Raw genomic sequence first — 24,800 nt, 5'->3', positions numbered from 1 at the left:
GAGTCCCTCATCTCACTGGCACAGAAAGCAGAATGGCCGCGAGCTGTCAGCGTTGCAGCATTCAGCTTTCTGTTCTGGAGAGTTCTCTAAATCAGCCTGAGAGGAAGGAATTAACTTAGAGTACAGATTGTCAGTGTTTGACAGCTTCAACGAGCTGTCAAATGCTGATATTTCATCTGTCAAAAGCTCTTGACAGATGAAATGTCAATCTGTGATGTCACCTGTTGCCGGGTGGCCCTTAATTGGCCTGCTGAGCCCACTGGGCGGGCTCAACAAGGTCAATCAAGTGAAAATCGCATGGGCTGGCCACAACTCGATGGAGGCGGGACTACAACCCCAAAAGTTGTAGTCCCTCCTCCTACACACCTCCAGTATCAAAATCCAGCCCATAATGGCACAGAAGGAGGCCATTCGGCCCATCAAGTCCGTGCCGGTCTTGAGGTCTGTGTGTGTGATACCTTTCTGGCACAGGCCCACTCCCTGGTAGGGACTAGCGCTGGGATCAGGGGGTAGAAACAGGAGCATAGCTGCAGGCCTGAGAAGCTCCTGGCTGCCAGCATTGGGGCCATCTTGCTGCTACTGTCCAGGAACAACCAGAAGGCCCCGAAGGCGCGAAGATTCTTCTGGGGAGGAAATTACTGAAATGCTGTCTTCCTGCTCCTGGGTGCTTCCAACACCCCAGACTGTGGAGGGTCGTGGCACAAACCCTCCTGCCAGCTATCTTGAGGTGCCCCGCGGGTGCAGACAGAAGAAAATGAGGCACGAGGCTAGGACGCAAAGAGTTTTTGTTAAATAGTTTCTTGGACAGGAGGTTCATATGCAACAGCTCTATCTACTTTAGCACGGCTCTTCATTAGGTGGTTTGCTTGAGCCAGTTTCTCCTTCACCAAGCAGCTCTGTCAGTTTACTCAATTCAAACTTGGGCTTCTTTAGCATCTTGACCTTGTGAACACAGCATCATGTAGAGAGTAGGTGGGTCGGCAAGCCTTCTCTATGTCATTAGCAATACTGCCTGGGATCAATTTGTTGATAACCTTAGGTCATTAGTTTGCACTTCTGAGTTATAATTTCTACCATCACCTTGTAGATTATGCAGACCTACTGGTGCTAAGTGTAGAAGGTTTTACGATTCTGGTTGCTGCGCTTCTTGGTGAAGCCTACACAGAAGAGGAGCAGCAGGTGGTTTTGACATCGATATGGGCTTCACTCATGATCTGCCATTTTTGATGACAGCTCATTACACGTTGAATCCATGCCATGAGAGTTGGTCAGACAGTTCTTGGCCTGAAAGTCTTTCTCAATCAGCTTGAATTTGGGGAAGGCCACTTCATCGTTCTGCAAATCAGCAAGACTCACCTCAAAACCATGGCCTTTCAAGCCTTCTGGGTTCTGGTCACCAAAATGTTGCACATGTTCCCAATGTTAAACATGGCCCAACAGTCAACGATCATCTTCATGTCCTCTTTTCTCCTTCCTTTAGTCAGTCTCTTGTTTTTACCCGAGTGCTATGTTGCTCTGCATATAATAGTCCATTATTAACAGCTGGTCTGTCAGAGTAGTATTGTCAGTATCCGCAGTGTAATTCATCATTAAGGGCAATTTTAAATGACAAAATAAGAACACCTTGCAATAATTGGATTAATTAGCTTAACAAACCAAAAATTAAGTCCTTGGTCCCCTATAAGGTTTCACCTGATAATACGGACATATTACAATTGTATAAACTCACTGATCAACGGAAAAGTCTAAGGAAGTCTAGATCCACAAATAGCAAATGTATTTTATTGTACATAAGCTTCTGATGAAGCGGGCAGCCATTTTTGACATAGGAGGCAGTGAGTGAGTGATTCAACTTGATTGCTGAAAGCAGAAGATCCTGGATGGACGTTTGGAAATTATTCAATAATAAACACAGCCGAAGCATAAATGCTAACTCTCTGCTTTCCACACTAACAGTCAGCTTTTTGAGCCTCAGTTTGCACAGTTCGTGCTTGTGCCTAGAAATCAGTGGAATTATCACTCCTCGCCCCACCCACCCAGCTCTTCCCACATCCAGTGGCTAATGCATTCGACAGGCCCCTGCTCCTCCTCTTCATGCATTCCCAGCACAGATGGCCTCAATTTCCACCACTGTATGTTGGAGGCAGTAACTCTCGCGAGACTGAGAGCTCGTGCCTCCATTGTACAGGGGCAGCAATCTGGGGCATTAGCGCTGGACGTGGCACAGGGAAGGGGCAGGACCTTAGTCACTGGACTCAGGTAGGAGAAGGCTGGGGAAAATTGATACTAAGTAGAGTGGGAGAATGCAGGGAAGGGTAGAATTCAGGGCAAGGAAGGAATTGGATGGGAAGAGAGGGAGAAGGGGAAATGGATGGGGAAGGGGATGGGATAGCAGTGAAGGAGGAGGTAGTGAATGGGCTACCGCGTCGAGAGATGGCAGAGTTAAAGGGTGGTTGAAAGTGGGAGAGTAAAAATGCTTAAATGTTTACTTGGTTCTCCCATGCCATTATTTATTCACTAATTGCTATGTTTTTCCATCTTAATTTAAATGCAATGCAGCATATTCCTGCACTTGATGAGCATCGCAGAAACGCAAGATATTATTTTCTTTACATCAATGCTTTTTTCTATTAGAATGTTCCCTATTCTGCTTCAATAATTTTATGATGTTGTAAGTAAGCTTTTAGTTCATTATTGTTTGCATCATTATCTCACTGAGCTGTGACATTTGCATACATGTAGGGCTCGATTTTCATTGGGCCATGGAGGCAGGATTGGAGGCGTGTGGGGGGTTAAAATTGCAAAAACTGGCGGGCGGGCCCAACCCCGCCTCCATCCCGCCTCCACGCAATTTTCATTAAATCGTGTCGAATGGTCCCGTCTCCGTCCCGCCTCTAAGAGGCGGGATAGGCGGTTAAGGCCCTTAACAAGCACTAAATTGCCTCCATTATCCCATTTTGAAAGGCCTTTGCGATTTTAACCCTTTTCCCACGTGAAGCACGCCTGTTCTGAAACACGACGGTGAAACCTGGTGGGAGCACAATTGGATTGCTGACTATCAGCTGCAGCTCAACCATTAAAGAGGAGATTTGATCAGCCATCATTTGCAGGTGGCAGGACTTTGTAGTCTCAGGTCTGGGGGAACTTTTAGAAGGCATAACTGTGATGAAATATGCCATTCATCAGGCACGCTGTATTCTCTGTGTTTGATTGTGCCTGTGACTGTGACAAGCAGGGGAGTTTAGTTTCAGTTCCACTTCCTTACCTGTATTGTATTGTGTGTAGGGCTCCGCCCATACCTGGCCCCTACTTAACCAGGCCCCAGCGTGTCTCACAGGCAGTACAGCAGATCTCTGGATGAGAGACACTTCTCCACTGTGTATTACTTTCTGAGTTAATAAAAGCCTTGCTTTGCTCTGTTAACGTTGGGTCTCGGATTCATTGAGGCACATCAATTTTATTAACTCAATTTTCAACGCAATGGATCAACTCTTGAAACCCGAACGTTTGGATTTGGACCCGTATGCTTCGGACGCATCGGCACGATTCGGACACTGGTTTAAGTGTATGGAATTCTTCCTGGACAATTCCACAGCCATCACAGACGCTACGGACGCTGAAAGTATGAAACTCGGAATCCTGCGGAATTGGGTAAGCCACCAGGTTTACCCCCTCATCCAAGACGCCGACATGTACCCGGCCGCCTGCGACATCCTAAAGGCGCATTACCAGCAGCCTACGAACGAGGTGTACGCTAGGCATCTGCTCGCGGCTCGCACACAGCGACCTGGGGAATCGCTGGATGAGTTCCTAGTCACCCTGAAAACGCTTGGCAAAGACTGCAAGTGCCAAGATGTAAAAGCCGCAGTGTACACTGACGAGCTTGTTCGTGATGCCTTTATCACAGGCCTCAGCTCCACTTACATCCGGCAGAGACTACTGGAAAAAACGGGATTGGACCTGAAACAGGCTGTGGACACAGCGCGATCGCTGGATGTGGCCCAGAGAAACTCGGACACCTACTCTTCAGCCCGCGCCGCCCACGCCGCCACGTGTGCACCAAGGGTGCCGCCATCTTGGAAGGCATCTTCCCCGCCCGGCAGCCCGACACCGTCGGGGCCCCGCTCTCCCCCCAGAAGCCCTACGACAGCCGTGACGCGTCGGGGCCCCAACTGCTACTTCTGCGGGCAGCCGAAGCACACCAGAAACCTGTGCCCAGTGAAAGGCACCACCTGCTTTAAGTGCGGTAAGAAGGGGCACTTCGGGAAGGTGTGCAGAGGGAACCCCGCTGGAAAACCCGCCACCGCCGCGTGTGCGCCGTGGGAGCAGCCATCTTGGACGCCATCTTGCCCGACCTCGTGGGGTCCGCCATCTTGTGAGCAGACAGCGTGGACGCCATCTTGTCTCGATCAGGGCCCTACAGTGGCATCGGTCACAGTGGACCAGACCAGATCGCACCCGCTATCCAAATCAATGGTGGACATCGAGGTAAATGGGTGCGGGGTTAAATGTTTAATTGACAGTGGAAGCACGGAGAGTTTTATTCACCCTGGACTAGTACAACAACTCTCTCTAACGGTGGTCCCTGCTCGGGGCACCATCTCTATGGCTGATAAAACCCAGACATCGACCATTATGGGTTACGGCGCGGTACAATTGTCCGTTAACGGAACTGTATACGATAATTTTAAATTACTAATCATGAAGAGTCTATGTGCGAGCGTGATCTTGGGCCTGGACTTCCAGTGCCACCACCAAAGCATCACGCTCAATTACGGTGGGTCCCAGCCGCCCCTCACAGTGTGCGGTCTGGCTACCCTGAAGGTAAAGCCGCCTTCGCTATTTGCGAACCTTACTCCCAACTGCCGGCCAATAGCGACCAAAAGCAGGAGGTACAGCTGGGAGGACAGGTGGTTTATCGCGACCGAGGTGGACAGGCTGCTGAGGGAGCGCGTTATTGAACGCAGCAACAGCCCGTGGCGCACCCAAGTGGTGGTGGTGAGGGGTAGCGAGAAGAAACGGATGGTGATCGACTATAGCCAAACGATCAACATGTACACCCAACTAGACGCCTACCCGTTACCCCGCATATCAGAAATGGTGAACCAAATTGCCCAATACCGGGTGTTCTCCACCATCGACCTCAAGTCAGCGTACCACCAGCTCCCTATCAGACCAGAGGACCGCCCGTACACCGCCTTCGAGGCAAACGGACGCCTCTACCAATTCCTCAGAGTCCCCTTTGGGGTGACGAATGGGGTCTCGGTCTTCCAGAGGGAGATGGACCGCATGGTCGATGACCACCACTTGCGGGCAACCTTCCCCTACCTCGACAACGACACCATCTGCAGTCACAACCAGCAGGATCACGACTCGAACCTCGAGAGGTTCCTGAAAACCGCACAAAAACTCAACCTCACTTACAACGAGGACAAGTGCGTTTTCAACACCACGCGCCTCTGCATACTAGGCAGCGTGGTGGAGAATGGGGAAATCGGACCAGACCCCGACCGATTGCGCCCCCTATGGGAGCTGCCCCTGCCCAACACTCCCAAAGCCCTGAAAAGGTGCCTGGGGTTATTTTCTTATTATGCCCAATGGGTCCCCAACTACTCCGACAAAGCCCGCCCCCTCTTGAAAGCATCCTCTTTTCCGCTCTCTGCTGAGGCCCACGCCACCTTCAAAAGCATTAAGCGGGATATTGAGCAGGCCACGCTACAGGCAGTGGACGAGAACACTCCTTTTCAAGTGGAAAGTGATGCGTCTGACTTTGCCTTGGCGGCCACCCTCAACCAGGCGGGGCGGCCCGTAGCTTTCTTCTCGAGGACCCTCCAAGGGCCCGAGATCAGACACTCCTCCGTGGAAAAGGAGGCCCAAGCCATCGTGGAGGCAGTGCGCCACTGGCGCCACTACCTAGCCAGCAAACGCTTCACCCTACTTACCGACCAGCGGTCGGTAGCGTTTATGTTTAATAATAAACAGAAGGGGAAGATTAAAAATGATAAGATTCTCAGGTGGCGGATCGAGCTCTCCACCTTCGGGTATGACATCAGTTACCGGCCAGGGGCCCTTAACGAATCCCCCGACTCCCTCTCACGAGGGATGTGTGCCAGCGCCACCGGGGATCGGCTACAGACCCTCCACAACGACCTCTGCCACCCAGGGGTCACACGGCTGTTCCACTTCATAAAGTCCCGCAACTTACCCTACTTGATTGAGGAAGTTCGGTCTCTGACCAGGAACTGCCGCACTTGCGCTGAGTGCAAGCCTCGGTTCTACCGCCCAGATAGAGCCCACTTAATCAAAGCTACACGGCCCTTTGAGCGGCTCAGCTTAGATTTCAAGGGCCCCCTCCCGTCAGTCGACCGCAATGTTTACTTCCTGAACATTGTGGACGAATACTCCCGTTTCCCATTCGCCTTCCCCTGCCCAGACATGACCAGCGCCACGGTCATTAAATGCCTCAACAGCCTGTTCTGCCTGTTCGGTATGCCGAGCTACATCCATATGGATAGGGGGGCGTCCTTCATGAGTGAAGAGCTACGCCAGTACATGCTGCCCAGGGGGATCGCCATGAGCCGTACCACCAGCTACAACCCCCAGGGTAATGGTCAGGTGGAGCAAGAGAACGGGACAGTATGGAAAGTAGTCACTCTAGCTCTAAGGACCAAGGGCCTCCCTACCTCCCGCTGGCAGGAAGTCCTCCCAGATGTGCTCCATTCGATACGGTCGCTATTGTGTACTGCCACTAATGCCACGCCTCATGAACGAATGTTTGTCTCTCCCCGGAGATCCACCTCAGGCGTATCCATGCCGTCATGGCTCTCCACCCCAGGTCCGGTATTTGTACGAAGGCATGTGAGGGGCCACAAGACGGACCCTCTCATGGAGTCAGTGCACCTACTCCACGCCAACCCCCAATACGCGTATGTCCGGCACGCCGATGGAAGGGAGGACACCGTGTCCATAAAAGACGTCGCCCCAGCCGGTAACGACAACAACCACGACAACAACAGCAACAACGATCACAGCAACTCTTACCCACCCACTATTCTTTCATCACCCCCGGAAGAACATAGACCAACGGTGCCCCCACCAACTACCCTTTCAACAACCCTGGTGGCACCCCCGGCAGAGACCCAGGAGGCCACCGGGGACACCCAGCCGACACCCGCGGCACCACAACAGCTACGTCGGTCACAGAGGACTACCAAACCCCCGAACAGACTAAATCTGTAGAAGAGGTGAATGTGATGAAATATGCCATTCATCAGGCACGCTGTATTCTCTGTGTTTGATTGTGCCTGTGGCTGTGACAAGCAGGGGAGTTTAGTTTCAGTTCCACTTCCTTACCTGTATTGTATTGTGTGTAGGGCTCCGCCCATACCTGGCCCCTACTTAAGCAGGCCCCAGCGTGTCTCACAGGCAGTACAGCAGATCTCTGGATGAGAGACACTTCTCCACTGTGTATTACTTTCTGAGTTAATAAAAGCCTTGCTTTGCTCCGTTAACGTTGGGTCTCGGATTCATTGAGGCACATCAATAACCACAGCTGTGGAAGTTTGGAGCCTGACACCCATCTCCAGTGTGACCTCCTGGGAAACCCCTCTCGCCACCTTCACTGAGCGCCTCCTCAACTGAGGCATATACCAGAAGCATGGGAGCCATTCATTTCCTTTCCTCCTGGACATCAGATGAGGACGAAGACCAGCCGCGGCACCAGCAGAACCAGGAACAACAGCAGCAGCACCAACAGCAGCAACAACAGGAGCACCAAGCTGCTGCTCACCCACTTGAAGCTGCACAGGCCAGAAGGCGCCAGCACACTGATGCGCTATCGATTCTAATAAGAGGCTGAGTAGAGTTCAGAACAACAGGCTTTTATTAACTACTGAATGCAACTACAAACAGATCAGGACTATGCCTCTAGTGGACGACCGAGTGGCAGAGAGCTGCCGTGCAGCCGTCCTTATACCAGGTAGCCAAGGGCGGAGTAAGCTGAGGCATAGTCAGGTATAACAGTGAAACAAGAGTGAACGACAACAACAACAACAACAACAACAATAGTGAACACAGTGAACGACAGTGGTTTACCACATTCACCCCTCGTTTAAAATTAAGTCCGGCGGGGTGAAGTGTATCAAAAGTTCGAGTAGGTGAGTCTGTCGGGCGGCCTCGTTTGCCGTCGAGATCTTCGTGGCGACGGTTGAGATGTTACAGCTTCCAACGACGCGTCTTGAATGGGATCGAGCACCGGCGTATCGTCCTCTTTGGTGTTGGGTGGGCGAGTGGACTCCGGCGGGTCCTGGGGTCGCGGCATGCCGTCTACTGGGGTGGAATGGACAGGGGTGAGAATTGGGTCTACTGAATTTTGGGCCGTGTCGAAGGGGGTCGTGGTGGAGGGCAATGGTGACGGGTCAGTGGACCCCGAGGGTGCCAGATCTCTAATGGAGACTGTATCCTCCCGCCCGTCCGAGTATGCCACGTAGGCGTACTGGGGGTTGGCATGGAGGAGGTGAACCTTCTCTACCAGGGGAGCCGTTTTGTGGGACCTTACATGCTTCCTCAGCAGGACGGGCCCTGGGGACGTCAGCAAGTGTGGTAGTGAGGTACCGGATGTGGACCTCCGGGGAAAAATGAACATTCGCTCATGGGGGTGGCGTTGGTGGCAGTACACAGCAGTGACCGGATGGAGTGGAGTGCATCAGGTAGGACATCCTGCCAACGGGAGGTCGGAAGGCCCCTAGATTTTAAGGCTAGGAGGGCCGCCTTCCAGACCGTCGCGTTCTCTCTTTCAACCTGTCCGTTCCCCCAGGGGTTGTAGCTGGTGGTCCGGCTTGAGGCAATACCTCTCATGAGCAGGTACTGACGGAGTTCATCGCTCATGAAGGACGAGCCCCGGTCGCTATGAATATAGCTGGGAAAACCGAACAAAGCAAAGAGGTTGTGCAGGCATTTAATGACCGTAGCGGTGGTCATGTCCGGGCAGGGGATGGCGAAAGGGAAACGGGAGTACTCATCAACTATGTTGAGGAAGTACACATTATGGTCAGAGGAGGGGAGGGGCCCTTTAAAGTCGACACTCAGGCGCTCAAAGGGGCGGGTGGCCTTGATCAGGTTTGCTCTGTCAGGCATATAGAAGCGCGGCTTGCACTCTGCACAGACTGGGCAGCTCCTGGTCATGGTCCTGACCTCCTCGATGGAGTAAGGCAGGTTGCGGGCCTTGATGAAGTGGAAGAACCTGGTGACCCCCGGGTGGCAGAGGTCGTTGTGGAGGCCCCGTAGTCTATCGATCTGCGCGTTGGCGCATGTGCCTCGCGATAGAGCATCTGAGGGTTCGTTGAGTTTCCCGGGCCGGTACAAGATGTCGTAATTGTAGGTGGAAAGTTCAATTCTCCACCTCAAAATCTTGTCATTTTTGATTTTGCCCCTCTGCTTATTATTGAACATGAAAGCGACTGAATGCTGGTCAGTAAGCAGGGTAAATCGTTTTCCAGCCAGGTAGTGCCGCCAGTGGTGCACCGCCTCCACAATGGCCTGGGCCTCCTTTTCCACAGAGGAGTGTCTGAGTTCGGAGCCCTGGAGGGTTCGTGAAAAGAAGGCCACGGGTCTTCCCGCCTGGTTAAGGGTAGCGGCCAGGGCAAAGTCGGATGCATCGCTCTCCACCTGGAAGGGGATGGACTCGTCCACCGAGTGCATGGTGGCCTTGGCAATGTCATCTTTTATACGGTGAAAGGCTGAGCGGGCCTCCGCCGTCAGGAGAAAGGAAGTGGACTTGATAAGTGGACGGGCTTTGTCCGCATAATGAGGGACCCACTAGGCGTAATAGGAAAAGAAGCCCAGGCACCTTTTGAGGGCCTTGAGACAGTGGAGCAGGGGAAGTTCCATCAGGGGGCGCATCCGGTCAGGGTCAGGACCAATGACTCCGTGTTCCACCACGCAGCCAAGGATAGCGAGGCGGGTTGTGCGGAATATGCACTTTTCCTTGTTGTACGTGAGGTTTAGGAGTTGGGCCGTGCGAAGGAACTTATCAAGGTTGGCGTCATGGTCCTGCAGGTCATGGCTGCAGATGGTCACGTTGTCCAGGTAGGGAAACGTGGCCTGTAACGCATTCTCGTCGACCATCCGGTCCATCTCCCTCTGGAAGACGGAGACACCGTTGGTGACGCCGAAAGGAACCCTGAGGAAGTGAAAAAGACGGCCGTTTGCCTCGAAAGCTGTGTACTGGCGGTCCTCAGGGCGGATAGGGATTTGGTGGTATGCTGCCTTGAGGTCAATGGTCGAGAAAACACGATATTGCGCTATCTTATTAACCATGTCGGCTATGCGGGGGAGAGGGTATGCGTCCAACTGGGTGTACTTGTTGATTGTCTGGCTGTAGTCGATGACCAGGCGCTGCTTGTTGCCGGTCTTAACGACTACCACCTGAGCTCGCCAGGGGCTGGTACTACCCTCAATAATCCCCTCCTTCAGGAGCCGCGTCACCTCAGATCTTATAAAGGATCTGTCCCCGGTGCTGCATCGCCTGCTCTTTGTGGCGATAGGCTTGCAGTCGCGGGTGAGGTTAGCGAACAGGGGGGGGGGTGATTTTGAGGGTGGAGAGACTACAGGTGGGGCGCGGTGGGCAATTTAAAAACTGCTGGTTGCAGACAGTGAGTGGGGGAAAAGGTCCACCGTATGTCAAGGTGACACTCTTAAAGTGACAATGAAAGTCCAACCCCAGCAGAACGGCAGCGCAGAGATGTGGCAGGACGAAGAGCTTTACATTTTTATAAACGGAGCCCCTCACCGAAAGGGTCACTACGCAGTAGCCGCCGACGTCTGCTGAGTGAGATTTTGAGGCCATGGAGATCCGATGGCGCGCTGGCAGGACCGAGAGGGAATAATGCCGTACCGTATCAGGGTGTATGAAGCTCTCCGTGCTCCCGGAATCAAAAAGGCAAGTTGTGGCGCGGCCATTTACCTGGATGTCCATCGTGGACCTGGCTAGCTGATGGGGTCTGGATTGATCCAGCGTAATGGAGGCCGCTGTGGAGTCGGGAGCGTCGCTGTAAAACCCCAGTGAGGCGGTGGGTGAGTCGGGGGCCCGTTGGCAAAATGGCGGACAAAATGGCGGAGTCGGAGAAGAAGGACAAAATGGCGGCGCCCATGACGATCCCGATCCCCACGAGGCTGGAGGAAGGCAAGATGGCCGCTCCCACGAATCGCAAGCGGCGCTGCTGAAGGTAGGGGTCTTCTGACTTCTGCAGACGCCGGCGTAGTGTCTCTTCTTACCGCAGGCAGAGCAGACAGCGTTTTTCGCCGGGCAGCGCGCCCTGGGGTGTTTGGTTTGGCCACAGAAATAACATTTCTGGCTCGGGCGGGACATCGCTGCAGCAGTTGGGGCCGGGGCCCGGGGCGGCGCCACGTCCCAAGATGGCAGCGGCCGCGACATCCACGACGCGGCCGCGCGGTCCGGGGAGTAGGCCTCCATGTTCCGATGGGCTACGTCCAACGAAAGGGTGAGTGAAATCGCCTTCTTCAGGTCGAGCTCGCTACTTTCCAGCAGTCGCTGCCGTGTGTGAGTGGACCTGAGGCCTGCAACGAGGGCGTCCCGGATGAGCGCCTCCGTATGTTCCGTGGCTGATACTTTCTTGCATTCGCAGGCTCGGCCGAGTTCCTTCAGCGCCCGTATGTATGCTTCTGTGGGTTCCCCGGGCTGTTGTTTGCGGGACCCCAGGAGATGTCTTGCGTAAACATAGTTGACCGGGCGTGCATATTGTTCCTTTAAAATGTCGATAGCCCCCTGGTAGCTCGTAGCGTCCCGGATAAGGGCAAAAGCTCGGTGGTTTACTTTCGAATTCAGCACCCTGAGCTTGTCAGCGTCGGTGGCGACGGTCTCGCCGGATGCAGCCAGAAAAGACTCAAAACAGTTCAACCAGTGTGAGAACTTAGCAGGCGAGTCCGGTTCTTGCGGGTCGAGTTCCAGGCACTTGATCTTAAGTATCTGCAGCATCGTTATTTTTTTTTTTTTCAGTAGTTAATAAAATTGATGCGCTATCGATTCTAATAAGAGGCTGAGCAGAGTTCAGAACAACAGGCTTTTATTAACTACTGAATGCAACTACAAACAGATCAGGACTATGCCTCTAGTGGACGACCAAATGGCAGAGAGCTGCCGTGCAGCCGTCCTTATACCAGGTAGCCAAGGGCGGAATCAGCTGAGGCATAGTCAGACATAACAGTGAAACAAGAGTGAACGACAACAACAACAACAACAAAAATAGTGAACACAGTGAACGACAGTGATTTACCACACACACGACCACATTGCTGCCCGGGATGCAAGGAACGCACTCATCTTGGCCAGATTTGCTTAGCCTAGCCAATCAAGCACTTTTGCCTCGCAGCTTCTTACCTGAGCATCGACAATGGCCAAGAACCAGCGGATACCTAGCACTCTGACCACCATACTAACAATTGCAAGTAATCCTAAGCCCTCAATGTGGAAGTCCCATTCGCGAAATGACACACGCCACAACTGCAGCAGTAGCCATCAGATTTTTTTATTTACAGGAATCATCTGATGGCTTTTTAATATAAAACATCAAATTTCATCCAAGTGACTACCCTTGTGACTATTTGTGCAGTATCTTTCTCTTACGCGTGCTCCTATGTGGTGCTTCCCCTGTGGCTTCAGCAGATGTGGAGGCCCCTTGCTCAGTTTCTTGCTACTCCTGTCTCGACACCTTTGGCGGACGTCCTCTGGGGTTGCGAGCCTGTGAGGGCTCGTCAACAGTCTGCTGCTCCTGCGGCTGTGCAGGGGTTGAGACGCCGATCTCAGTTGGGTGTGGACTCTGGTGGGGCTCTGACCGAGGGCTCTGCAGTGGCATGGAAGTGTGAGCGCTTGGAGAGGAGCCCCCACTTCCTTGATGTCTGTCACCAACTTCCCTCTCATGGGTCAGGTCCCCCTCAGCACTTGCAAGTGGCTTGAGAGCACCTTGCTGCATATCAGGGGGGCCATGGGGACCCGTATCTGCACTGGCTGTCCTACTCGGAAGGACTTCCATGAAGGTCTGGTTTCTCTGTTCAATAGATGACCATCGCTCCTCCAGAGATGTCATTCTATTCAGAACACTCACCATGTTTTCTGCACTCTGGCGACTTATCACCTCCACGGAGGTTGCCATCCTGTCCATGGTGATGCGTTCATGTGCCAATGACTCCACAAAGACTCTGCTCATGTTCGCAATGGACTCCTCCATTCACTCCACACTCGCAGCGACCCTGGAGATAAAACCTGCCAGAGACTCCTGCATCTGTTCCTGGAGTTCCAGCACCGCTGATCTTGTGGATGGACCCAGAGGCAGAGGGTCGACATGCAGCTGAGCCGAGCTGGGAGAGTCCTGCGCCTTCCGACTAGGACTCTCCACTGCTGTCCCTGTCTCCACCATCTGCTGATGCTCACTTGTGAGCTATGATACACCAGGTGACAACTCTACTGTCCCGAAGGTCCCACCAAGGTGTGAGTGTCTGCGCTGGTGCAGGGTGCGCTTAATTCTGCTGACGCTGCGCCCTCAGAGGTTGCAGCTTCCTCTGAGGCATCTGGAGGCTCAGGCTGTTCCTCCTGGCTAGTGGGGATGGGTGCTTGCGATCGTCCTGTGGGGGAGTAAAGGAAAGAGTCAGAGATGTGATGCCAAGGTTACATGCGCATTGCATATTGCAGATGATCATAAGTCCATCTGTTAGAGCTTCAGAATCATTATCAGCGACTCATGCAATGTCAATGAGAGAGATGGAAAACTATTCTGTCACCAGCTTGCTGTGGTGCACCCATCTGTCCGTCCCCCACTTGCGCATCGTCCTCCACTCCCACGACCTCCAGGACCGCCTCCTGCCAGGGGGTGAGCTGGGCTACTGATGGCGGCCCTCCTCCTGTCCTCGCTCTTTCCCTCTTATTGTGAGTACTCTTTTCCTGCAATGAGGGAGACAAGTGGAGGTTGAGTGAGAATGAAGGAGTGAGTGTAGAGAATCGACAGCATAGATGCTTAGAAGGAGACATAGATGGAGTGAGGTGGCAAGACCAAGGGCCCTCCCTGCGTGTTGTAAGTTGTTTTCATAGCATCAGAGTGATAGGGAGTGTGAGGGCTGCATAGTCGAATAGTTAGGTGAATGTGACCATAGAGAGAGAGAGGGAATGGGTAAGGGTGCATGGATGTCAGTGTCAAGTGGGATGTGGAGGAAGAGATTGCTAAAGCTGAGTGCTGGTGAGGAGAGGCAATGGGGATCAGATTGAGGGTGATGGGAAAGTCATACTCACTTTTCCAGTGCGCAGAAGGTCATGAAATCTCTTCCTGCACTGAAGCCAGGTTCTGCGGGTTACTGATAATGAGTTGACCTCCTCTGCCACCTGGATCCACACAGCCTTGGTTTGCTGGGGAGGCTTCTTCCTCCCTGAAGAAGGGAAGAGCACCTCTTTATGTGCTCTTGCTCCCTCAACTAAAGCCTGCAGGGCAACGTCATCGAAGCAGGGTGCAGACCTAGGTCTCTGGCTGGCCATTCTTCCTGCAGGTGCCTCTCACTGCAAAGGCCAAAAGGTTGGCAGCCTGCAGAAGAAGCAAGGCTTGTTGCAGACCTTAATTGCAGCAGCAATGATGACGTCATCAGAGGCGACTTTCAGACTGGAAAAACTCATTGGCCATGGGTTCCCACACGTTGGAACTCAATTGCCCACTTAAGTTAAAATCCCATCATTTTCCCACATCAATTTAGAATCGGGTGGATAACACGAAATGCGGATTACACGACCCCAGCCCGCCCCAGTATCAAAATCCAGCCCTAGTCTCTATCTGAGTATTGCCTTCTGATGATGCAAAAATCTGGAGCCAATTATGACTCATCACTAGTTTTATTTTATTGGCCCAGAAATTCGGGTTGGGGGCTTCCCGCGGGTGCAAGCCCCCAATCTGCACTTACCTAGCGCGCCAGCCGTTGAGCTGTGAGCCCCCGTGGGATTCCGCTCCGGGGCCTGGTCCAGCTGCTGGCGCGCAGTGCTTGAGTATCCCAGGGGCGCAGTTAGTTCGAAGCGTCCCCTGGGATCACGTGGGCCATGGGGAGCCAATCGGAGCAGGGAATGCTCCATTCATAAGATTGACAGGAAGTGCTGTCAAAACTTATAAATACTACGGCCCCAAAACAAACATTTATCTGCGTCTAAACATTCGAGAATGAACTGTTTTTTGGCTTCAAAATGCTGGAAAATGTATTAAAAATGACAGAAAATCAACATTTCCTGGAAGGAGAGGAGCAAGGCTTCAACCCAGGAAATACATTTTGATTGATCAGAGCTCACCTGCCCCCCTTCAAAAATGTCTAAACCACTACTGCAAATAAATCTTTTTCACAGAAAACAAACTAATGCGATTCCCAAAACACCAATAGTCCAAGGTAATAAAAAGGAATTGAACTTATATCAGTCGTGTTGAAGCAGTGTTCTCTGCCACAGGCCTTTATTCAGGGCTGTTTTTCAGTTGCATGCTGCTTTTTTTGAGTTGCCGGTTTTTTTGAAGGTGTTAGTCAGCTTTTTTTGAGTTTTATAGGTTGACATCTATGCTCCTGGAACTATCCACATACCTTGTCAGAAATAAAGAATGACTGGTATCCTCACTCTCTCTCGTTCTATCTCTATCTCTTTCTCCTTGCCCAGTCGAATTACATAGAATATACAGCCCGGAAACAGGCTGTTTGGCCCAACTGGTCTGTGCTGGTGTACATGCTCCACTCGAGCCTCATTCCACACCTCTTCATCTAACTCTCTCAGCATAACTCTATTCCCTCCTTCCTCATAAGCTTATCGAGCCTCCCCTTAAATACATCTATAATATTCGGCTCAACCAGTCCCTGTGGTAGCGAGTTCCAAATTCTCACCACATTCCCACCACACTGGGAAAAGAAGTTTCTTCTGAATTCCCTATTTGATTTCTTGCTGACAATCTTATCTCGATGGCCTCTAGTTATACTCGTCCCCACAAGTGGAAACACTCTGGGCTCGATTTTGACACTGGGGTGGGCTGGGGTCGCGTAATCCGCTTTTCGTGTTAGCCACCCGATTCTAAATCGATGTGGGAGAATGAAGCGATTTTAACTTAAGTGGGCAATTGAGTTCCAGCGTGTGGGAACCCATGGCCCAATTCGTTTTTTCAGTCTGAAACTCGCCTCCGATGACGTCATCATTGCTGCTGCATTTAAGGTCTGCAAGAAGCCTTGCTTCTTCTGCAGACTGCCAACCTTTTGGCCTTTCATGTCAGAGGGACCTGGAGGCAGAATGGCCAGCGAGAGACCTAGGTCTGCTCCCAGGTTTGATGACGTTGCCCTGCAAGCTTTAGTGGAGGGAGCAAGAGCCAATAAAGAGGTGCTCTTCCCTTCTTCAGGGAGGAAGAAGCCTCCCCAGCAGACCAAGGCTGTGTGGATCCAGGTGGCCCAGGAGGTCATCTCTTTGTCGATAACCCGCAGAACCTGGCTTCAGTGCAGGAAGAGGTTTCATGACCTTCTGCGCATTGGAAAAGTGAGTATGCCTTTCCCATCACCCTCAATCTGATCCCCATTGCCTCTCCTCACCAGCACTCAGCTTTAGCAATCTCTTCCTCCACATCCCACTTGACACTGACATCCACGCACCCTTACCCATTCCCTCTCTCTCTATGGTCACATTCACCTAACTATTCGACTATGCAGCCCTCACACTCCCTATCACTCTGATGCTATGAAAACAACTTACAACACACAGGGAGGGCCCTTGCTCTTGCCGCCTCACTCCATCTTTGTCTCCTTCTAAGCATCTATGCTATGGATTCTCTACACTCACTCCTTCATTCTCACTCAATCTCCACTAGTCTCCCTCATTGCAGGAAAAGAGAGCACACAATAAGAGGGAAAGAGCGAGGACAGGAGGAGGGCCACCCTCAGTAGCCCAGCTCACTCCCTGGGAGGAGGCGGTCCTGGAGATCGTGGGAGTGGAGGACGATGCGCAAGTGGGGGACGGACAGACGGGTGCACCACAGCAGTCTGGTGACAGAATCGTTTTCCATCTCTCTCATTGACATTGCATGAGTCGCTGATAATGATTCTGAAGCTCTAACAGATGGACTTATGATCATCTGCAATATGCAATTTGCATGTAACCTTGGCATCACATCTCTGACTCTTTCCTTTACTCCCCCACAGGACCATCGACAGCACCCGTCCCCACTAGCCAGGAGGAACAGCCTGAGCCTCCAGATGCCTCAGAGGAAGCTGCAACCTCTGAGGGCGCAGCGTCAGCAGAATTAAGCGCACCCAGCACCAGCGCAGACACTTACACCTCGGTGGGACCTTCGCGAGATAGAGTAGTGTTGTCACCTGGTGTATCACAGCTCACAAGTGAGCATCAGCAGATGGTGGAGACAGGGACAGCAGTGGAGAGTCCTCATCGGAGGGCGCAGGACTCTGCCAGCTCAGCTCAGCTGCATTTCAACCCTCTGCTTCCGGGTCCATCCACAAGATCAGCGGTGCTGGAACTCCAGGAACAGATGCAGGAGTCTCTGGCAGGTTTTGTCTCCAGGGTCGCTGCGAGTGTGGAGCGAATGGAGGAGTCCATTGCGAACATGAGCAGAGCCTTTGTGGAGTCATTGGCGCATCAACGTATCACCATGGAAAGGATGGCAACCTCCATGGAGGTGATAAGTCACCAGAGTGCAGAAAACATGGTGATTGTTCTGAATAGACTGACATCTCTGGAGGAGCGATGGTCATCTATTGAACAGAGAAACCAGACCTTCATGGAAGTCTTTCTGAGTAGGACTGCCAGTGCAGATATGGGTCCCCATGGGCCCCCTGATGTGCAGCAAGGTACTCTCAAGCCACTTGCAAGCGCTGAGGGGGACCTGATCCATGAGAGGGAAGTTGGTGGCAGACATCAAGGAAGTGGGGGCTCCTTTCCAAGCGCTCACACTTCCATGCCACTGCAGAGCCCTCGGTCAGAGCCCCACCAGCGTCCACACCCAACTGAGAACGGCGTTTCAACCCCTGCACAGCCGCAGGAGCAGCAGACTTTTGGTGAGCCCTCACAGGTTCGCAACCCCAGAGGACGCCCGCCAAAGTTGTCGAGACAGGAGCAGCATGAAAGTGAGCAAGGGGCCTCCACATCTGCTGAAGCCACAGGGGAAGCACCACGTAGGAGCACGCGTAAGAGAAAGATACTGCACAAATAGTCACAAGGGTAATCACTTGGATGAAATTTGATGTTTTATGTTAAAAAGCCATCAGATGATTCCTGTAAATAAAAAAATCTGATGGCTACTGCTGCAGTTGTGGCGTGTGTCATTTCGCTAATGGGACGTTCACATTGAGGGCTTAGGATTACTTGGTATATGCCTCAGTTGAGGAAGCACTCAGTGAAGGTGGCGAGAGGGGTTTCCCAGGAGGTCACACTGGAGATGGGTGTCAGGCTCCAAACTTCCACAGCTGTGGTTATGCCTTCTAAATGTTCCCCCAGACCTGAGACAACAATGTCCTGCCACCTGCAAATGATGGCTGATCAAATATCCTATTTAATGGTGGAGCTGCAGCTAATAGTCAGCAATCCAATTGTGCTCCCGCCAGGTTTCAACCTCGTGTTTCAGAGCAGGTGTGCTTCACGTTGGAAAAGGGTTGAAATCACCAAGGTCTTTCAAAATGGGATAATAGAGGCAATTTACTGCTTGCAAAGGGCCTTAAGGACCTATCCCGCCTCTTGGAGGCGGGACGGAGACGGCAGCAGTAAACACGATTTCTTGAAAATTGCTTGGAGGCGGGATGGAGGCGGGGTTGGGCCCGCCCGCCACTTTTTGCAATTTTAACACGCCACACACCTCCATTCCCGCCTCCACGGCCTTGCGAAATTCAAGCCCTCTATCTCTGTCTACTCTATCAAAACCTTTCATAATTTTAAAGACCTCTATTAGGCCACCCCTCAGCCTTCTCTTTTCAGCCTGTTCACCCTTTCCTGATAGGTATAACCTCACATTTCTGGTATCATCCTTGTAAATCTTTTTTTAACCCTCTCCAGTACCTCTATATCCTTTTTATAATATGGCAACCAGAATCGTACACAGTACTCCAGGTGTGGTCTAACCAAGGTTCGATGTAAGTTTAGCATGACTTCTCTACTTTTCAATTCTATCCCTCTAGAAATGAACCCCAGTGCTTGGTTTGCATTTTTATGGCCTTATTAACCAGCGTCGCTACTTTTAGTGATTTGTGTATTTGTATTCCCAGATCTCTGCTGTATATCCTATGTAATCCTATGTAATCCATTAGATTCTTATTTTCCAAGTAATATGTGACCTCCTTATTTTTCTTAACAAAATGTAATACCTCATAGTTATCTGTGTTGAATTTCATTTGCCAATTATATGCCCATTCTGCAAGTTTATTAATGTCTTCTTGTAATTTGTTGCAGTCCTCCTCAGTATTGATCAACCCCCCCAATTTGGTGTCATCCGCAAATTTAGAAATTGCGTTTTTGATTCCAAAGTTTAAATCGTTAATATAAATTGTGAACCACATTGAGTTCAACAATTTTAGTTCATAACCCACTGCTCCCATTTTTTCAGACAGCAGGTGCTACTGTTCGTTTAACCGCTCCTGCCCTCCACCCGATCACAGACCTTCCCCTTTGTTCTTTCCTCCCCTCCCTCCTTTCCCTGCCCCTGTACTTGCTTAAAACCTGTTGCATCTGTAACATTTTCCAGTTCTGACAAAAGGCCAGAAACGTTAACTCTGTTTCTCCCTTCACAGATGCTGCCTGACCTGCTGAGTATTTTCAGCATTTTCTGTTTATATTTCATTTAGTTACAGTGTCTGCCAAGCCACAAGAAGTAAAGGCATGTATGTTTTGTTAGACAGGCTGCAGGAAAGGGGAATCAATAACCGCTGCCATACGGAGGAGCTGACAACATGTCAGAATCAGAATCCCACTGGACCTTATAGGGCTGGATTTTGTCAATGGGGATGTGATGGAGGCGGGACTTCCACTTTTTGGATTGTAGTCCTGCCTCCATCGAGTTGTGGCCAACCCAAGCTATTTTCCCTTGATTGACCTTGTTAAACCCACCCAGCGGGCTCAGCAGGCCAATTAAGGGACACCTGGTTACCGGTGACGTCAGTGATTGACATTTCATCTGTCAAGAGCTTTTGACAGATGAAAAATCAGCGTTTGACAGCTCTGTGAAGCTGTCAAACAGACAATCTGTCTTCTAACTTGAGTCCTTCTACCCAGACTCAGTTAGAGATCTCTCCAGACCAGAAAGCAGAATGCTGCAGATTTTGACAGTTCAGCAGCCATTCTGCTTTCTGTGCCAGTGAACTGAGGGACTCCCGAGAACTGAAGGAAGGAAGCCTGCAGGAGAAAGTAAAGGTAAGTAAAACTTATTAAAACACTTTACACTTATCTCACACACTTACCTCTGCACACATGCACCCATCACTCACCTGCACAATGGACATCTCGACCCCTCCAACCCCTTCAGACCGACGGTCCACCTCGCTAACTTGGTGTGGTTCGGAGCCGTCGGGAAGCCCACACTTCAGGGCTAAAAATAGGGATTAGGCAAAAAATTGCCCGTTAACTACCTGTTAACAGGCAGTTAATTGGCACTAATCCCCTTCCCGCCTCGGGGAGGCGGCTCCCAGCACAGGTCAGGTCCCCGCCTCCTGAGGCGGGTTGGGGGTGGGATGGGTTCGTGCTCCCCGACTCTGCAATTTTCCCACCACTCCCGCCTCCAAACACACCTCCACGGGGCTTGGAAATTCGAGCCCATATGACTTCCACTGCACGAATCCACAGGTGAAGTAGAGACAGTCAGTGACTACAAATACCAAATGCTGCAGGGTCACCATACAGGTCAATATCCTGAGGTTTGTGGGGAGCCTCTGCAATAAGTGGGTCAATTCAGCTCTTTGTGATCTTTTTTATTGCTGTTGAGATATTTGGATGAAGGGCCAAGGTCCATAGTGCAGGAAACAATCAAGATTAAAAAGTAGACTGGAAGAGGAGGTTTATGAAGAAGTAGTGATTAGGTCATAGAGTCATAACGGCACAGAAGGAGGCCATTCAGCCCATCGAGTCCGTGCCAGCTCTCTGTAGAGCAATCCAGTCAGTCCCATTCCCCCGCTCTATCCCCGTAGCCTTGCAAGTTTATTTACCTCAAGTGCCTATCCAGTCTCCCCTTGACAACATTGAGGGCTGGATTTTGTCATTGGGGGCAGGTCAGGTGGTCAGCAGGTCCCGCCCCCATCTCCGATGTGAGGCGGGACAATTTAGCGATTTTGCCCTAATTGGGCACTTGACTTGCAGCATGTGGGAACCCCTGGCCCAATGAGTCTTTTGGTCCTGAAACTCGCCTCTGATGACGTCATCTATGCAGCTGCATTTAAGGCCTACAAGCAGCCTTGGTTCATTTTCTGCCTTACTTTTTCACTGAGACTTCTGAGGGATTAGTGGTGTAACCATGGCAAACTCAAGGCCCAAGTGCGCCCCCCGCTTTGATGAGGGCTCCCTCCAAGCTCTGGTGGAGGGAGCCAGAGCTCAGAAGGAGGTGCTGTTTCCTTCATCTGGGAGGAAAAAGCCTCCCCAGCAGATCAAAGCTGTGTGGCTGCAAGTGGCACAGGAGGTCAGTGCCATCTCAATGTGCAGCAGAACCTGGCTACAGTGCAGAAAGAGGTTTCATGACCTTCTCTGCACAGGAAAAGTGAGTATTACATCACCGTTTCCCTCAATCTGCTCCCCATCGCCTCTCATCACCAGCACTCTTCATTGTCAAGCTCCTCCTCCACATCCCACTTGACCCTTACATCCCTGCACCCTTAACCATTCCCTCTCTCTCTATGTTCATATTCACTTAACTATTTGACTATGCAGCCCTCACACTCCCTATCACTGTGATGCTATGACAACAACTAACAACACACAGGGAGGGCCCTTGGTCTTGGGACCTCACTCCATCTTTGTGTCCTAAGCATCTATGCTATGGGTTCTCTACACTCACTCCTTCATTCTCACTCAAGCTCCACTTGTGTCCCTCATTGCAGGAAAAGAGAGCCCACAATAAGAGGGAAAGGCCGAAGACAGGAGGAGGGCCACCCTCAATCGCCCAGCTCACCAGCGCAGAGGAGGCGGCCATCGAGATCGTGGGAGTCGAGGAGGATGCGTAAGTGGGGGATTGACAGATGGGCGCATCAGAGCAAGCTGGTGACAGAATAGTCTTTCATCTCTCTCATTGACATTGTATGAGTGACTGATATTGATTCTGATGCTCTAACAGATTGACTTATGATCATCTGCAGAATTCCATGCGCATGCAATGTTTATCTCACATCTCCACCTCTTTCCTTTACTCCCCCACAGGACCATAGGCAGCCCCCCTCCCCACTGTCCAGGAGGAACAGCCTCAGCCACAAGACTCCTCAGAGGAAGCTCCAGCCTCTGAGGGCGCAGCATCGGCAGAATTCAGCACACCCAGCACCAGCGCAGACACTCACACCTCGGTGGGACCTTCGGGACATAGAGTAGTGTTGTCACCTGGTGTATCACAGTTCACAAGTGAGCATCAGCAGATGGTGGAGACAGGGACAGCAGTGGAGAGTCCTCATTGGAGGACGCAGGACTCTCCCAACTCGGCTCAGCTGCATGTCGACCCTGTGCCTCCGGGTCCATCCAGAAGGAGAGCGGTGATGGAACTCCAGGAACAGGTGCAGGAGTCTCTGGCAGGTTTTGTCTCCAGGGTCGCTGCGAGTGTGGAGCGGATGGAGGAGTCCATTGCTAACATGAGCAGAGCCTTTGTGGAGGCATTGGCGCATGAACACATCACCATGGAAAGGATGGCAACCTCCGTGGAAAGGATGGCTACCGTAGGGGAGAGGATGGCTACGGTAGAGGAGAAGATGGCTACGGCCATGGAGGAGCTTATTCGCCAGGGTCTTGAAAACATGGTCATTGTTCAGAATAGACTGACATCTCTGGAGGAGCGATGGTCAGCTATTGAGCAGAGAAACCAGAGCTTCATGGAAGTCCTCTGGAGTAGGACTTCCAGTGCAGAAATGGGTCCTCATGGCCCCCCTAAAGTGCAGCAAGGTGCTGTCAAGCCACTTGCTAGCTCTGAAGTGGGGCTGACCCTTGAGAGGGATGTTGGTGGCAGAGAACAAGGAAGTGGGGGCTCCTCTCCAAGCGTTCACATGACCATGCTACTGCAGAGCCCTCGGTCGGAGCCCCACCAGAGTCCTCACCCAACTGAGATCAGCGTCTCAGCCCCTGCACAGCCGCAGGAGCAGCAGACTGCTGGCGAGCCCTCATAGGCTCGCAACCCCAGAGGACGCCTGCCAAAGGTGTCGAGGCAGGAGCAGCATGAAAGTTAGCAAGGGGTCTCCACATCTGCTGAAGCCACAGGGGAGGCACCACGTAGGAGCACACATAAGAGGAAGATAAAGCACAAGTAGTCACAAGGGTAATCACTTGGGTGTTCTGTTGTGTTTAATTGTGAAAGGCCATCCGGGAGTTAATGTTATAAAATGTCTTGATGGCAAACTGTTGAAGTTGTGGGCTGTGTCATTTCGCAAATGGGACTTCCACATTGAGGGCTCAGGGCGACTTGGAATTGTCAGTATGGTGGTCAGAATGTTAGGAAGCCGTAGGTTCTTGTCCATTGTCGATGCTCTGGTAAGAAGGTGCGAGGCAAAAGTGTTTGATTGTACAAGCTAAGCAAATGTGACCAACATGAGTGCGTCCCTTGCATCCCAGGCAGCAATATGGTCGCGCTCTGGCGCCTTCTGGCCTGTGCATCTTCAGGTGGGAGACTAGCAGCTTGGCGCTCCTGTTGATGCTCCTGCTGTTGGTGCTGCTGTTGCTCATGGTTCTGCTGCTGCCGCGGCTGGTCTTCATCCGAATCTGATGTCCAGGAGGAAAGGAATTAAATGGTCGCCAAGCTTCTGGTATATGCCTCAGTTGAGGAAGCGCTTAGTCAAGGTGGGGAGAGATGTTTCCCAGGAGGTCACACTGGAGATGGGTGTCAGAAGGTGCGAGCCAAATGTGTTTGATTGGGCAACCTAAGCAAATTTGGGCAAGATCAGTGCATCCCGGGCAGCAATGTTCTTGCGTGCTGCTGCCGCTGGTTGATGCGCCTCCGCAAGCTCTTCGTTGTCGCTCTCCTCATCCAAGGAGGCTATGCAATGAACCATTTGTACCTCAGGCAGCTGCAAGCCATGATGCTGTGCCATGTTGTGAAGTGCACAGCAGACCACGATGATTCTGGAGACCTTGGCTGCTGAGTACTGCAGGGTTCCACCTGATCTATCCAGGCATCTGAATCGCATCTTCAGCAAGCCGATGGTTTGGTCGATAATGGATCTGGTGGAAATGTGGCTGGAGTTGTAGCGCTCCTCAGCTTCGTTGGATGGCCTCCTCAACGGCGTCGTTAGCCACGTCTTCAGGGGCTAGTCCTTGTCTCCAAGTAGCCATCTGCAAAGTTGGTCTGGCGGACTGAAGAGCAGAGGCACACTAGACTGCCACAGGATGAAGGAGTCATGGCAACTGCCAGGGTACTTGGCGCAAACATGCAAAAAACTACACTTCCTCCCACCCCGCCTCCTGTAAGGACTCTATTCCATTCTCCCAGTTTCTCCATCTCCGCTGTATCTGCTCCGATGATGCCACCTTCCACACCAGTGCTTCCGACATGTCTTCCTTTTTCTGCAACCGAGGATTCCCCTCTACAGTGGTTGACACGGCCCTCGACCATGTCCGTTCTATC

General features: G+C 51.8%; 1 pseudogene; it reads right to left on the bottom strand.

Moving 5' to 3' along the window:
• Positions 1-788: 788 nt before the first annotated feature.
• Positions 789-24,800, bottom strand: part of LOC147100546 (small ribosomal subunit protein eS1 pseudogene) — a 43,009-nt pseudogene continuing 18,997 nt past the window's right edge.

This window comes from Somniosus microcephalus, chromosome 25 (assembly GCF_052327205.1).
Source record: "Somniosus microcephalus isolate GS21.2 chromosome 25, FLI_Smic_1.0, whole genome shotgun sequence".
In the NCBI taxonomy this organism is placed as follows: domain Eukaryota; kingdom Metazoa; phylum Chordata; class Chondrichthyes; order Squaliformes; family Somniosidae; genus Somniosus; species Somniosus microcephalus.
Note: the sequence above shows the minus strand (reverse complement) of the source record. Positions and strands in the feature narration are given on the sequence as shown.